The following is a 16,960-nucleotide window of genomic DNA, read 5'->3' on the forward strand; positions in this document are numbered from 1 at the left end:
TCTCATAGGAGGACAGTTAGTAACCCTATAGTTAGTTGAAAAATGAAGTACACACCCAAAAGAAAACATCGATATAATAGCTGAAAGAAGGAAGGTTAGTGTCGTTCTTTTGTACTAAAAGAGAGAGGACAATATTGTTCAAAAAAAGGACTGTCCTTCCTTCAAGTTTAAAAAACATTTTTATGAAAAAGAAATAAAAACAAACCAGGTATGGAAAATATTTTTAAATTTTGTGGAAAAAGTAAGGAATATTTGACAGTTTTTTTAAATGGGAAGAGTGTTTTTGCATCGTTTGATCATAAATGCGCTTAGTATTAGGTATGTTGCTGGAGAGCTGGATCCTCATATCCGGTGCAGCACCATGATTTCTCTGAACACGACTTGTGTTGATAACATCGAAATTTTTTCACAGAACACCTGTTCACATCGCGTGGAACACCAGTGTTCATGGAATGCAGTTTGGGAAATGCTGGTGTCGACAAAGCCAAAATTTCTATGGCACGTCTCCACTGTAATAAAAGACTTGTGGCATGGCTGTGGCTAGCCAAGATCAGCTGACTCAGCCTTGTGGGTTTCAGGCTGTGGAGCAACACGTTGCTAGGTAGATGATTGGCTGAGGCAGGAACACAGTAGCTTCCTGTGACGTCAACGGGGACTTATGGGAGCCCTTTGCCTCATTATCCTGTTACATCCAATCAGTGTAACACTCCCACTGAAATTGTCTCTGTACAAGCCTCTTTGGCAGTGTTTGACAGCAGGTGCCAAAGCACAGCTTCCTCAAGAAGGATATTAAGGTCAATTGGCCTGTTGCTGTGGACAGGATTAATAGAGTGCAACACTTTTAAAGAAGTGTTGCGAGTCCTTTAAATGAGGTAAGCCGCTCTATTATAACAGGTGTTAAACTCAATTGATACTTTACATCAGAGTAACAGTCACGTTCTACTCCATGGCAAGAGGCCTTTTTGACTCCCATTGTCAAAGTCAAATCACTGTTTGTTTTACTGTACCCAATGCCACAGTCAGTCATGGAAACACAAGGCGCAAGTGACAATGTTGAGGAGTCACACTTTGAGGTCAGGCTAGTGAAGCCTCTTGAGCTTGAGATCTTTTGATAATATTGTCTTTCACCCATTGGAGTGGGAAATATGGATACACGAATTAGTGGAGCACCCACAGAGATTTTATGCTCCAGGCTAGGGTCCCCGCTGCCAGTCCACATTTGGGGACACTGCAGTTTCCTGGGGTCCCAGCCGCACAGCACCTGGGAGTCCTGCCTCCTGGCCCCGCTGTTGGTCCCAGGGTTCCAGCCACCAGGAACTCTGCTGCTGCTCAGGGTCACAGATACAAGGCCCAGGGGCAGTGCTGCAGGCCCTGGGGCCCTGACTGTTCGCCCTGTACTTGGAGCTCCACAGCCGCTCCCAGCTGTGACCCCAAGCCGGGGCAATGAGGGGCATAGATGGGAAAAGGTTGGTGGGGAAAAACCTCTGCACCCCTGTCCTAAAAATTGTTCCAGTGCTACTGTTTTCACCTGACAATTCTAGGTTGCCATGGTAACTAGTATATGTTAACAATTTTTTAGAAAAAATGCTCACAAGGAATAAAGCTGTTCTTTGTGCAGTCTAGAAAACACTGAACGTGGAATGCAAGTGGACAATAGCAGCAGCAATGTAAGCTATTTATCTCTTTTCTGCTTAGGATCATCATCCACAGAAACTAGCCCTGTGTTTCACCTGTAGTCCTCATTTTGTGGTTACTGCTGAGTTTGGGCAAAGATGTGAGGAACAGGAGTGAGAATGTTATAGAACAAATTGGATTGCTCAATTTGGCCATACTAATGATGAGATCCTACCAGATGTTGAGGGCCTTCAAACCACATAGGGATGCTGAGCATCTCCCATGATTAGGTCTTAATGGCCCGAGCAGTTCCACTGAGATTAATGGGTCTTCTTATTGGTTTAAAATTAAATACATGCACAGCCACAAGTTTTTGCAGTTTGAGCTCATGGCTTGTATATCTTGTCTTCAGAATGGATATTAGAAAGTGTTTTAGAGCTGTGTTACATTAAGGGACGTGGGCTGCTGCTTTGTGTTATGCAATCTGTTTGATTTAAAATGTTAAGATGCTAGATGGGGGAAATATTTCAAAATAAATAACATATCCCTACCATATGACTTTGTGGCCATCTGATATTCTCCAGTTATGCCATAACCTTTCCTTAGATTTAGGCCTGTTCATAGGGGGAAAAGAAAAAAAAAGTATTTCCATTTTCTCACGTTTAATTAAAGAGTTTGAAAACATGTTTAGATGATTAACCTAAATGAGTCAAAACGGTTGTGAAAGATATGTATTGTTCAGTGTTTATCCAATGAATTTCTGTAGGATCTATTGTCTTAGGAGGTGTCTGCTTTAATTACAAAATGTAACAATACAGCTATTACCGCCACAGTAATGGCAACTGTGACATAACTAAAACTTCCTCTGCCAAAAACGTCTCTCTAAAGCTAAGCTGGACCATCTGTTGGATGAAATATAAAACATAGCTCAAACCAATTAACCGCCTGATAAAATAAAGCCTTACATTTTGCCTGCAGCACTGCCAGCTGTGACCTCTGGTATTCCCCTGCAGGTGAATATTACAAAATTGGAGTGCTTCAGCTGAGAATGACTTGCCACCCATCCTTAGGAGTTCAGACCTATGAAATGACAGTACCGGCATCTTAGCTGATCTCAGACACCATGAGTGGGTAAGTGCTGGTTTTTGAGAGGCAGGCCTGCCAGTGGTGGAGTGGGGGAAGGGGGAACAACAAAGGAGGCAGTTGGCGCAGGGCCCAGCCTTTTAAGAAGGCCTGGAGCTCTGGCCACCACTGCTACTTTGGTAGTGGTGGGAGCTGGAGCTTGTGGCCCCTTTAAAGTACCATGACAGCGCTGCTCTATGTGGCGGGTAAGGATGGATTGGGCTCTAGCACCTCAGCTGAGCAGTGCTAAGGTCTGACTGCCCTAGGCCCCACCCCTTCTAGGGATGCAGAACCAGGCACCCTCCCGCCTTGCCCTCGGATTGGCATTGGATGGTGGCCTTGCTGCTCAAATGAGTAGTTCCTCTCCAGACTGTGAAGAGCTTTGTATCAGGGCTGTCAAATGTGATTAATCACAGGATAAAAAATAATCATGATGACTTGCAGTTTTAATTGCTCTGTGAAATGTACCATTTATTTAAATATTTTGTTTCCTACATTTTCAGATATACTGATTTCAAATGCTACACAGAATACAAAGTGTACAGTGGTCACTATAATTTTTATTACAAATATTTTCTATGTAAAAAAGAGTAATTTTCAGTTCATCTTGTACAAGAGCAGTATTGCAAAAGTACATTACCAGGTGGGAATTACAGGTGAATTTGAAAGTAGTATTTTTTGTTTATTTTTATTACATTGCAAATGATTGTCATAGAAATAATATAAAGTGAGCACTGTATACTTCATATGCTGTGTTGTAATTGAAATCAATGTATTTAAAATGTAGAAAAATTGATTATTCATTATTAACAGTGAAATTAAAACTGTGATTAATTGTGATTAATTTTTAATTGAGTTAAGTCACTGACTGAAATAAATGAACAGCAATTAATTGACAGCTCTATTCACAAGGCACACCTTGTACAAAATTTATCATAGACTTGTAAAAGGGGTGAACGCAAAGTATGGACCCTTACAGTTATATATCTGGGTTACAGGAAAGTTGTTGTCTAATGATCTATATGTATGAAACATGCCTTCTCATTGATAGGAGATATAGACCTTCGGCTGCATCTATCTTGTAACGGATTTAAATTAAATCATCAGTTTAAATGCATGTTGTTAAAGGATAATTTTATTTTGCTCCACAGCACTATTGAATCAACCAGAGATGAGCCAAGAGTGACATCTGGTGTTTGGAACTTCATTTTTCTTCCGCTTCTCTTTCTTTGAATAGTGACAGGGAGGGAGTGGTGCTAGTCTGTATACTATCAAAACAAAAAGCAGTCAAGTAGCACTTTCAAGACTAGCAAAATAATTTATTAGGTGAGTTTTCGTGGGACAGACCCACTTCTTTTTGGTCTGAAGAAGTGGGTCTGTCCCACGAAAGCTCACCTAATAAATTATTTTGCTAGTCTTTAAAGTGCTACTTGACTGCTTTCTCTCTTTGATGATCTCAAAGAAAATATGTTATAAATACCATGCACACATTAGTTACTCTTAAATATGACCAGAATATAAATGAAGCTACTGTAATATTCTTCATGTCTAAGAGGGCATATCCTCTAAAAGGTTTGTATGGAATATTTCCTCAAGATCATCCTCTCATCCACAGCTTGTCTACACTGGCAAGTTTCGTTGAGGAAAAGTACATTTTGTCAATAAAAATGTGCAAGTCTGTACACGGCAATGTGAATTTTGTTGCAAAAACAGCAATGATTGGTGACAAAAAAACTTCCAGCTCCACTGTCTTTTCCTCATCCTGTGTTGTTGAGAAACATGGAATATGGATGCCTTGAGGAATTTTGTCACCGATTCTGACTTCCAGGAAGTGGAGCATAATTCCAAAGCAACCATTCTGGTCTACAGTTTGAACTCTGCTGCCCAGCAACTCCCACAAAATTAAGTCCCATTTCCTGTAGCATTAGTATTCGGAAACCCCCAACCTCACCCCCTATTGGATTGGTTCCTCTTGCGGTGGCCTCATAATGCCTTCTCAGGTGTTCGTGGCTGGCCATCACACCAAACACTCCCACTTGGACTGTCCTGCAGCTGTTGGATCTCTTCAGTGCATGGGGAGAGGAGTCTTTCCAGTCCCCGCTGTGAGTGATCCCTAGGAACTGGGACATCTATGGGCACATTTCTTGATCATTGTGAAGAAAGGAATATGAGAGGGACATGCTGCAGTGCAGAGCAAAGATTAAAGGACTCAGACAAGTCTGCCTTAAGGTCTGCAAAGCAAACTGATGCTTCAGCACTTCACCAAACACTGGATGTTTCATAAGGAGCTAGACGCTACCCCCAGTGGTGCCCCCCACCTCTACTGCCAAGAGCCCCATGGGTGCTTCAGTGTGCTCTGCTTCCCACTGTTGTGGTGAAGTGCAACGCAGCAGACTAGGAGATGGGCGCATCAACATTATCAGTTAAGTTTTCAGTGCATCATGGTTTTGTGGACAGATATTGTCCTACTCAAATGTACATGAATTTTAATAATATCCTGCCCGTATCTTTGTGGTGTGTATCTGTGCATAGTGTTTTGAATGCCATCTAGAAGTGTAGCTAGTTATACGACCCTAGTAATACTCAGGTAGTTATTTGACAATTATCCCTACATACTGAGAGAGGTGGGAATGTCTGCCTGGAAATAGAAGAACCAAGAATGGCAGTCTGAAAGTCTGAGGTTAGGGGGTTTGGATTTGCTCCTGGATTCTTAACTGGTTCCTTCCTTTGTATTTATCTTGTGTGTGATGTATTGGCTTTCAAACTGAGGTACCCCTAATCAGACTGAAGATAACTTCATATCAGTTAATAGGGCTTCTGGAGCAGAACTCTAGAATCCTAGTTTGCTTTCCTAGCTTTCAGTGTTCATAGCAGAACAACAGATGTCATTTTAATGTTTTCTCTAGCATAATTTTTTGTTCATCAGTAACTTCCTATTATGAAAGATCATTTCAGTCAGTGTGGATGCAGTTTTTGGCAACAGATTTAAAATTGTTCTGAATATTACCTTTGTATGTTACCTTTCCTAAAAGAAAATATATCCTTCATACATACCGTCCATCTTGGAAAAATTAATTAGATCCTAAACTTAAGTTCTGTATAAGGGAAAATGAAGGATTTTACAGGTCCTAATTGGTCGGAATCTGATAAACTCACATTGTATAGTGCTTTATTTTTCTGAGCAATGCTATGTAAGTTAATGGGACTACTTGAGCAATTAACTTTCCTCATTCTTTACTCTACCAGAATTTTGGCCCACATTTTAAGTACAGTGTAATCATTCCCTTCCTGCATCGGAAACTGCATCTAGCCGAGGTGTTTTGTGCTAGTGCAAAAGACCCAGTCAGTGAAACTGCCAATAAACAGACCAGTTTGTTTTAATTGATCAAGATGTGTCAAGTGCAAAAGCTGAAATAGAATACATGATTAAAAATTGAATTTGGAGTAGAATTATTTTGATGTGGTTACCTGACAAGTAAGGAAAACTCAAGCAACTGAAAATCTAGTAGTGATTAACTGCAATGCTAAACAATAATACAATATCATTTAAATATTTTGATTGTGTTCTACATTTTCAAATGTATTAAAATTACAACGTATACAAATACTTGCACTGTACAAAAACAAAAATTATTCAGTTTACGTAACACAAGTCCTGAACTGACACCATTATCATGGAAGTTAAACTTTCAAATGCAGAATTAGGTACAAAAAACTGCATCAAAGTTAAGGCAACATATAACTTCAGGGATGACAAGTCCACTCAGCCCTGCTTCTAGTTCAGCCAGTCCCTAAGGTCAACAAGTTGGGTTACAATCTGCAGGAGACAATGTGGGCTACTTCTTATTTACAATGTTATCTGAAAGTGAAAACATACATTTGTATGGCACTATTGGAGCTGACATCGCAAGGTATTTACGTGATAGATGCACTAAAGATTCATATGTCCCTTCATGCCTTGACCACCATTGCACAGGACGTATCCATGCTGGGGATGTGTTCTGACCAATAATGATCCAAAGCAGAGCAGACCACACCACTCTATCTTCATTTTTATCATCTGAGTCAGAAGATACCAGTGGAAGATTCAATTTCTTTTTTTGGTGGTTTGGATTCAATAGTTTCCATTTCAGTGTGTTGCTCATTTAAGACTTCTGAAAACATGCTTCACACCTCAACCCTCTCAGATGTTAAAAGGCACTTCAGAGTTTTAAATCTTGGGTTGAATACCATCTTTGCAAATATCACGTTGTTACCTTGTTTGAATTTTGTCAAATCTGCTGTGAAAGTCTTCTCAAAGCAAACATGCTGTGTCATCATCTGAGGCTGCTATCACGAAGCGTACCAATAGCAATCCTGGTCCCTGTGGCAGAACAGTCATTGGGGGCCTCCCCCCATGTGCATGCCCAAGCTGCACCTGTGTGGACCTGTTCCACCTGACATTTGGATGGTGCTGCACCTACGCTGGTTGGTGACCAGCATATTGCTAGTTGCATTTCTGTCTGTGTGCTGCTTCATGCAGGGTTTACACATGCCCAACTGGGAGGGTTGCCAACTGTCTAATAGTAGAAAAACAAACTCTCTTCCTGCCCCTTCTCCAAACCCACACCCTGCTCACTCCATCTCCCCTCTCTCCATTGCTTACCTACCTCCACCCTCACTCTTTCACCAGGTTGGGGGCAGAGATGCACACTAGCTATGGGTGGAGGTGCAGGCTCTGGGCTGGGGTAGGGGATAGGAGTGCAGGAAGGAGTTGGAAGTGGCATTTACTGCTGGTGGCTCCCAAAAGCCTCTGGTACATTTCTCTGTTGGCATCTCCTAGGCAGTGGGTTGGGTCAAGGGGTCTCTGAACAATGCTGCCTACAGGCCTGATCCCACTTCAGTTCAGAACACAAAGGGATGCCAAGTGATACCTATTGATCAATTTAAATGATTGACTTGAACTTTTCTAAACTTTAATGACCACAGCTGTATGTGCCTGAACTGTGCTTTTCCCTAACAGTTTTTCATGTAGGAGAAATGTTTTTGATTATTTTCTTATAACGTGAAAATACAATAAAAGGCCATTTATTAAAATGGCATCCCTGCTTAGACGTTCACAAGCAAATGAAATACTGTAATGCACCTGACTTGTGCATTCATGGCACACTAACAGAATGTAAGAGAAAACCTTTGATGAAATCTTTATCTTGGGTATATTTTAAACAATTGCAGGTTTTGTCCCAAGATGCAATGAATTGATTGTGAACTGTTTCTCAAGTAGGAATAATTGCTAATAAAATCAGAAGAACATGTAATCACATACCTCTGGCAACTTTACGTTCAGTCTCTATGCATTATAATCAGTGTGTTTGAAGCAACTCTTGTTCTCTTACCCATTTCAGGTCTCCTTAGGGATGGGTGGGGAGCAGGAAGCATACTTCTCAAGGGCTTTATTAAATGTCATCTGTAGATTCTCTCTTCAAGGACTGTAAAATGTCTGGGGGCAGATATATGGGCAGGTGAGGGCATGCTGAAGCAGAGCAGCATAATTCTGAAGAAACAAACTTACTTCATTTTCCCTGTGAAGGCCAAACCTCTAATGGTCTGTAACTGTTGAGTGGTTCTCTGGGAAGTCTTTTAGTGGAAGAAGCAAAGTACTCCAGACTGTCTGCATGGCTGCACAGCTTCTAAATACAGATCTCCCCTTCCAGTAGAACTAGGACTCCATATGTGGAGGATGGTGAAGTGATAGGAGGGTGAATTTAATTATATGGCAACCCCTCTGCAGGCTTACCAGGGAGTTGGGTCTCTGCTTATTGGGAGAAGATGAGTACTTAAAACTGAAATTTACTGTATGTACTTAAAGTGTAAATATTAAAGTGTTATGAAAAGTAGTGCTGTAAAATAGGAAGTTGACAGTGCAGTGCATTGCCTGTTGCACACTGCCTTTCCCTGAATTGGTAATACCAGTCTTGGACTCATACTAGAATTCTAGGGTTTACCTTACCCTATATTGCACCCACAAAGAGGCTAGCTGCCTGGGGTGGGGGAGGGTGTCCAGTCACAGAGGAGTCCTTGCTTGGGTGGTGGGCAAGCTGGGTGCAGCCTGGCCCTCCTCAGGGCTCCCCCACTCATGTGCAGGCCCACAGCACTGTCCACAAGAGTGGTTGCTGCCTGTCACCAGTGGCCTTGCATGTGTGCCGAGGGTGCACTCCTCAGTGGTGTCTGTGGGGTTGGGCTGTAACCTGTATGGCTGGCCCACTCCCAGGTGTGGTAGGGGCGGGCGGGCCACCACCCCTCCATGGCCCTGTGCCCAATGCAGTCTCCCATGGGGCTGCCAGTGGCCTGGTGCCCATACTGGGGGCTGCCCACTGGGTCTCAGTGGAACACACGGCCGGGCACATGGTTGCATGTGCTGTGCCTGCAGCTTGGCGTCCCACCAGGGGCAACCTGGCGAGTCATGTGCCAGGCCCCATGTGTGCCTGTCCCCTATGCCCCAGGGTGTGTGACCCACGGGATACTCACCAGATGGTCCCATGAAGAGGTTCAGAGACGTCCAGGGTGTTGCCTTGCTGGAGGGGCCCGAGTCCAGGGCAGTGCTGATGGTCCCCTGGCTGGATTCAGGGGCTGTGCCTGGCTTGGGCTGTGGCCCCAGCAGTGTCCCTGGCTGCTGTGGCTCTGGTGGAGGTTGGATGGCCTCCTCTGCTATGTGGATGGCCACTGTGCATTGGGCACCATCATCCCCCCTGCCCCCGGGGCTGATGGAAATGGGCGTAGTACAGGCAGGTGGCTGTCCCTACCCCCAACCTTTGGTACGTGTCCCGCCCCTGCACATACCCCTGTGCAGCTCCTTGACCTTTGCCCACACTTGCTCTAGCGGGCAGGCAGGGTGTCCTGGGTTGGCAAGGGCTGTGGAGAGGCAGGCGTAACCAGGGGTGTTGCGCCTCCTTGCTCAGAGTTTAAGGGAATGCCCTCCTCGGCCTACAGGCTGAGCAGGTCCTCCAGCTCTGGCCTGGTCTAGGAGGAGGCCCAATTTTTGCTGTCCCAAGGTGGGTCCAGGGCCCCTCTGACTGCTCCCCTGAGAGTCCTGGGGGAGTCTTGGGGTGCCTGCCTTTCAGCCATGGGTCCTCATTACTGGCTGTGCAGCATGTGAACAGACAGTGAGCATGCTGCTGCTTGCACGCGCTTAGCTTCCTGACATGGGGTTTCTGAGGCCCCCTGCAGCTTTAAGAGCGGCTGGGCAGAGACCGTAGAGCTGTGATTCCTGTGAACAGGGTGTTTCCACTGCTCAGCTGACCAGCACCATGGATGACCCTTCTGTCGACAAAAGGGACCCCCACCCCCCGGAGCGGCCACACAGCTTTTGTGTTGACAAAATGTGTCAACAGAAGCGTTATGCCTCATTGCAGAGAAGGCAGAACAGTTGGCAAAAGGGCTGCGTTTTGTTGACACACTGTCGACAAAACGCACTTTGTGAGTAGATGCTCCCCGAGTTTTGTTGTCAAAACCCTGGTTTGGTCGACAAAACTTGCGTGTAGCCATAGCCAAAGAGGTTAAGGTCAGAAAGGACCAATTGATCATCTAGGCCTAGAGATGGGGAACCTCTCGCCCATGGCTTGCCATGGATTCAGCTTGGGGCTCCCCTGTCCCACAGTGGGTGAGCTGGTGCTGGTGCTCCAGCCAGGGGGCAAGTCTCTCGCCTTGGCATCCCCCTGTGCGGCTGGAGCAACAGCGCCAGATCCCCACTGTGGAGTAGGGGAGCTCCAAGCCCCGGAGGCCAGATCAAGGTAACCTGCAGGCCTCATCTGGCCTGCAGGCTTTGCTTGGCAGGGGGGAGGAAGCAGCTCTGCAGACTCTCATTCCCCTCCCTGCATCTTCCCCCCAGCTTGTGGGATGGCAGCACAGGAAAGTTCTGTTCCTTGCTTACTTGTCGGCTCCACCCCATTGCCCCCATTGTCTGTAAGTCACAGCTCGAGGGAGTGGTGTGAAGGCAGTACCAGCAACTATTGGGCAGCATCTGTGCCCTGCATCCTGGGAGCTGCACTACGTATGCACCCCACTCAATTGCCCCCTCCTGCCTAGATCACGCCCGACACCCACCAGAACTGTGCTCCTGCAGCCTATCTCCTGCCCAGACTCTGCACCCGCAGGCCACGCTGTGGCAGCCCTCTCTCATGTAAAGAACCCCTTATTTTTGGGCCACAGAGTCTAGGGGAACCCCCACAAAATCTACTAGCCTCATGCCTTCAGAAAAGTTAATCCAGCCATGGGGTGAGCCCTGAACCTTGGCACCCCCACTGCCTCTCATGGCTTGACCATGAGGAGAGAGACTATGCCTCTTGCATGTGTGTGTGGCCTCTGACTGATTTTTCTGTGGGTCAGTGGACCGCGAACCCAAAAAGGGTCCCCACACCTGATCTAGTTTGACCCCTTCCCCATTACTTTTCATCCACTTCTTCGGCACTGAGCCCCATAACTTATTTGTTTGAAGCACATCTTTTAGAAAAGCCTCTGACTGTGACTTGAAGAATCCAAGAGATGGGGAATCCTCCACTTCCTTTGGTAGTTTGGTCCAGTGGTTAGTGCAGAATACATTATACTGTAATTGTCTCATCTCTACAATAATTGTTATTACAGTGTGGGATGAAGTGTTACCCGTGAACTCCTGTAAAGACCAGCTATTTGAGGAAAAGCTTTGCCTTAGTGAGAAAAGTGTATTATATTTGTGTAAAATACTTTCTCACCCTGGACAGAATATCAGATGGGATGGAGTGGCTGATTATGTCACCGTAGGCAGCTGCTCTTACAGGTTGTACCTCTCTAGTTCGGCACCCTTGGGACCTGACTGGTGCTGAATGAGAGAATTTGCCAGACCGTGGGAGATCAATATTGTCTAGCAGAGGTGTCTGCTACCTACATCTCTGGAGCCACATATGGCTCTTTAAGGACTTCTTTGGAGATCCCAAGGCTATAACTGCAAAGTAAAAAACAAACCAACCAACCAACCCTCTCCTGATTATTTTCAATAGTTTGGTGAACATCTAAAAGCACAAAAATGAACAACTCAAATCGAAATAGCTAACAATATGTGATCTCAAAACGTTGGATAACTCCCCCTTTAATATGTGCAGTGTGGTGTTCTCAAAATAGGAGCTATAAAAGGTATGGTTTGATGTTATTTATTAAGGACCGCCTTGTATTCACATGCATTGCAGCTCTTGAATTACTGAGTTTTTTTTTTCCAAATTCAAAAAAATAAAATGGCTCTTCTTGCTCTTTGGTTGCTGAACCCTGGTCTAGCAGCATTGCTAATACTTCCACTGCTTACTGGGCTCTTAACGACATTTAGGGGTAAATTAGAGCTAAGTAACAGCACAGAATATTGAGAGCCCGGATTGGTGGCTGTAAACAAACTTTATGGTATCATGGGAAACTTGGGCCATACCCCTAAGCTAACAAAAATCATGCCAGACTACAGATGGTGCCAGACAAGAGAGTGTCGTATGAGAGAGGTTCAACCTGTACTTCCATCATGCTGTCTGGCATAAAATCAAGGCACTGCAAGGCCTAGACTTCATATCTAGTGCTCCATGCTGAGCCATTCTATGGTACCAGTGATGGCCTGTCCCTATCTGCGTCTTCTGTGGCCTGGCCCTCCAACCAGATCATGTACAAGTTCAGTTCCCTTCCCGGATAACAAACACCCCAATTTAAGTCCAAATAAATAGGAAAACTAACAATTCTTCTTCCCTTTTGGGTTAAATGGAAGCCATCTCCCATTTTGCCCCTGCAGAGTTTCTCCTATGTTGTTTATAACCAACATGCTTTCCATACTGCCTCCCCTTTCCAGGGGACTCCATCAGCTTCCCTCAGAAATTTCTCTCTACAGATCCAATCTCAAGGTCTCTATCACAGGAGCCTATCCAGCTCCCTAGAGGTTTTTCCACCTTGGTATCACTAGCATCCTCCCTGAAAAGACACTCCTCTTGCTTCTCTCCAGACTACACTCTTCTCTCTGATCTCTTGCAACTGGGGTCAGTCATTACAATTAGATCTCCAGTGCAGTCAGTTGGCAGGCAACACTCTGGCCACAGTCAATGCTGAATCCAACTTCCCTTAAGGAACTCGTGTGATAGTCTGTGACCGTCACTCTCTGGTTGCTGGCCTGGCCTGCCAGGAAGGTAACCCATAAAACTAATACTTCATCATACTAAGCAGATGATTGACCCAGTCAGGGTCCATGTTCTGGAGTTGCATTTTTGTGTTTGGTGAAGATGTGGCAAAATCGATCTCTCTGAGCTCAACACTCAACCTTGTACTCCACCCTATTGCACACAAAAGTATAGAGTCTAGGTCTTTCCTAGGGAAATAAATTGATTCCGACATGTCGATTCTAGCTATGCAAATGCCATAGCCAGAATTCTTCATCTGAAATCGACTTATTTCCCTAGTATACACTTACCCTAAGGAAGTTAATGGAGATTTTTTTAAAGCTGGGGTAGTAGGAGGAGCCTGTGGTTTTCTTAGTAGATTCTATGAGTGGGTGTCTGACTTTGAAAATATTTTTTTCAAGTAAGGTTCTCAAAAAAAAAACATTTCAGATTTCTTCTCTAACCTTTCATAAGAGAGATTTAATTTCCAGGACAAAAAGCATTGAAATTTGTAAAATAAAGTGTTTCAAACAGTCAGGTAGCTGGGACAATAGATATGAAATACAAATACACTGATTTTTTCTTTCTTCTCCTTGTACCATTCATAACAAAAGAAATACTAATAGCCACAAAAAGGCGACCAAAACAGTAACAACTACGCATGTCATATACTAACTCTGAATGTTCATGTGTGTGGAACGGGGCTCAGTTTTCTATTGCTTTTTGAAAATGTGAAGATGGGTAGCTTAATTCTTTTAAAATGTCAGCTAATGTAGAACCTATTTTTAGTGAGTAGGACTTCTCAGTGGGTGGTTTGTGACCTTCAAATGAGTCATCAGAGTTGTGCTTTGAGGGTTTCAAACCTGATACTTAATTCACTGCACCACCTTACTTGCTCATCAATCATTGATGGCTGGTATGGGACTATTTATAAAGTAATTAAAACTTGCCCTTAGGAGATCAGCTAGCATGAAGACAAGCTGGGTTTAAATATCTAACAATAGACTGAGCAAAATGGACAGAAACCAGATATTCCTGTCCTGGGAAATCATCCTTTATCAGAATATACCAAGAACTGTAGCTAGAGTGGACTGTGATTTATATGAACCTGATAATAAATTTCTGCTGTCCCACCTATGTAAGAAAACAACACATCTAAGTAGCATTTTGGAATGTCTAGTCCAAGCACAGTAAAGTTTGGGAATGTTCTGAGTTTGTTTTAACTTTTTCATGTCTTCAGTGTTTTGTAAAGTATTCAAAAGGCTGCTGATAACTCAAAATAATACAGCTGAGTTAACAACAATATATGTAGCTCTCTGTTTAGCTTATATGGCTTGTGGTACCATAAAGTATCTGGATCTCTCACAATTTTTATCATCACAATACTCCTGCGAAGTACTCGACTTTCAGGTGGAGAACTGATGCACAATAACTTGGGTGAGCAAAGGCTGCTCAAGACAATCTGCTACCAGATGTACAAAGTCAGTGTGTCACCCTGCATCTCCACCTAACTTCTTTAGAAGTTTGGGGCAGGGGAAAGGCAGGCTCCTCATCTGTCCCCTGCACAGCTCCCCCAGCCTTCTCTGTTACTAGAATCAACTGCTCAGATCAACCAGAACCAGACATAGGCATCCCCCTGAACTTCATATTCCTGTTCTGTCTCTTCTGCCTGGTCCCTTGTGTTCCACAGCCTCATTCAGACTGCCCCCTCTAATTTGTATCTCTTGCCTGGTTCCAGAAATTCCTGCAGCCAAGTGCTCCCCATACCACTTTTTTGCACGATCCCATGGTTGGGAACATAGTATGGAGCAGCCACAAGGTTAATCTAAACCACTAGTGAGTGTCTGGGGCAGCATCAAAGCCTCTGGGGGCTGGCATAGAGCAGCAGGTAAAGAAGGTGTCTGGAGGTGGAGCTACCTGGGTATCTTCTTGAGGCCAAAACTCTCGCACCACTCAGGTCACCAGAAGTACAGTCCTGACATGCCTTGACCATTTCACGTGAGAGATCCATTTCCTGAACACCACAGTATAAATCACTGATGGCCAAATCAATACTGCTTTCTACCAGAAACCCACTGACTGCTACACTTATCTACGTGCCTCCAGCTTTCATCCAGGACACATCACACAATCCATTGCGTATAGTCAAGCCCTTAGATACAACCACATCTGCTCCAGTCCTACTGACAGAAACCGAACACTGCAAGATCTGTACTAGGCATTCGTAAAACTTAATTATCTACCAGAGGAAGTAAAACAAAACAACCAACCAACCAACCAACAACAACAACAACAAAAAGAACCCAGATTGATAGGGCCAGACGAATACCCAGAAACCAGCTACTTATAGACAGGCCTGAGAAAGTTAACAACAGAACACCACGTGCCATCACCTGTAGCTCCCAACTCAAACCCCTCCAGCGCATTATTGACAATCTACAACTTATACTGGAACATGATGCTGCACTTTCCTACAGACAATCACCTAACCTCAGGAAAATTCTCACTCGCAACCACACGCCATACCACAGAAATACTAATTCTGGAACTTTTCCCTGTAACAAACCCCATTGCCAAAGCTGTCCACATGTTTATTCTGGAGACATCATCATTGGACCTAACCTCATCAGTTACCCAATCAGGGGGGGTCATACTCCTGTACCTCCACCAATGTTGTATGTGCCATCATGTGCCAGCAGTGCCCTTCTGCTATGTACATTGGACAAACTGGACAATCACTTTGCCAAAGAATGAATGGCCACAAATCAGACATTAGGTATCTGAATACATATAAATCCATCAGTGAGCATTTCAGCAGCGCAGGCCATAGCACCCAAGTCCTGAAAACCTGCATCCTAAAACAAACAGACTTTAACACCAGATTACAAAGGGAGACATCTGAATTGGAATTTATTCTCAAGTTCAACACTTTATGTGTTGGCCTCAATAAAGATAGCAATTATCTTATGCATTATAAGGACTGTTTCCCCATCTTTGATATTCGTAATGACCTCAGGCAACTCACTTAATACACACTTGCAGTAAGTGATTTTCTTCCCCCGTCCCCTACACCTTTGGTCCTATGTAGCTGATTTGTCAGTTTTCATTTAATTTTTTTCTATCTTTCTGTCAAATGCTTGTCATGCCAGTTTACTTTTACAGAATTTCCAGATCTGAGGGAATAGCTCTGTCCCATGAAAGCTCATCACCTAATAAATGATTTTGTTAGTCTTTAAAATGCTACATGACTGCTTTTTTTTTGTGGAGATACAGACTAACATGGCTACCTCTCTGTGACTTAATTAGTATAGTTTGTCAACTGAAAATCTTCCTTCATAAGGGCACCGTCATCTCAGAGGAACAAATATCTCCTAATGTGGATTACAGACATGTTTCTGTGGGTGCCTAACAAGCTCCCTTTCACTTCAATTGACCTACAGCCTGGAAAAGGGAATACAAATGTGTGGCAATTAATACACTAGTCTTTCCTCCTAATTTTAGCTACTTAATATTGCAATAAAAATTCCTAATATCTATCAACTCAGTCTTCTCCACTCTGAGCATCTTTGGAACTAATGGACAGTACATATTGATCACTTCCAGCTGATAAAATTACCAGTACCATGTGGCAGAAGCTGAATTTTTATCTTGTTTCATAGTTATCTATCTGTAGAAATCAGGGAGCTCCATAACAGCCGCAGCCAAGGAATGCATCTGAGGAAGAGGGTCTTTGCCTGCAAAGACTTATGCTCCAATATCTGTTAGTCTATAACAGTGTTTGGCAACCAAAATAGCAAGAAGAGCCATTTTTTCCAATTTGGTAAATAACAACCTCAATAGTTCAAAAGCTGCAATGCATGTGAATATGAGATGGTCCTTAACAAATAATGTCAACCCATCCTTTTTGTAACCCCTATTTTAACAACAGCACACACACAATGATTTGTAATGTCATACACGTTTACTGAAGGATGTTCACAAACTTTTTATGTACTCTTGTTTCCTTATATTTTTCCCCTGTGTTTGCACCTGTCTTCCTGACTTTCACTCCTGAACCGTCTCTCTCTCTCTGGAGGACACTGGGGGAGTTA

The 16,960-nt window shown here is 43.9% G+C and overlaps 1 long non-coding RNA gene across 2 annotated transcripts in view; it reads left to right on the forward strand.

Annotated features, from left to right (window-relative positions):
• LOC142013111 (uncharacterized) overlaps positions 1-4,035 on the forward strand; it is a 90,716-nt gene extending 86,681 nt beyond the window's left edge. For both annotated transcript variants that reach the window (XR_012645546.1, XR_012645545.1), the window contains exons 5-6: positions 2,628-2,745; positions 3,888-4,035. This is a non-coding gene — a long non-coding RNA (uncharacterized LOC142013111). The remainder of the gene's footprint in view (positions 1-2,627; positions 2,746-3,887) is intronic.
• Positions 4,036-16,960: the final 12,925 nt, after the last annotated feature.

Source organism: Carettochelys insculpta, chromosome 5, assembly GCF_033958435.1.
Source record: "Carettochelys insculpta isolate YL-2023 chromosome 5, ASM3395843v1, whole genome shotgun sequence".
NCBI lineage: Eukaryota > Metazoa > Chordata > Testudines > Carettochelyidae > Carettochelys > Carettochelys insculpta.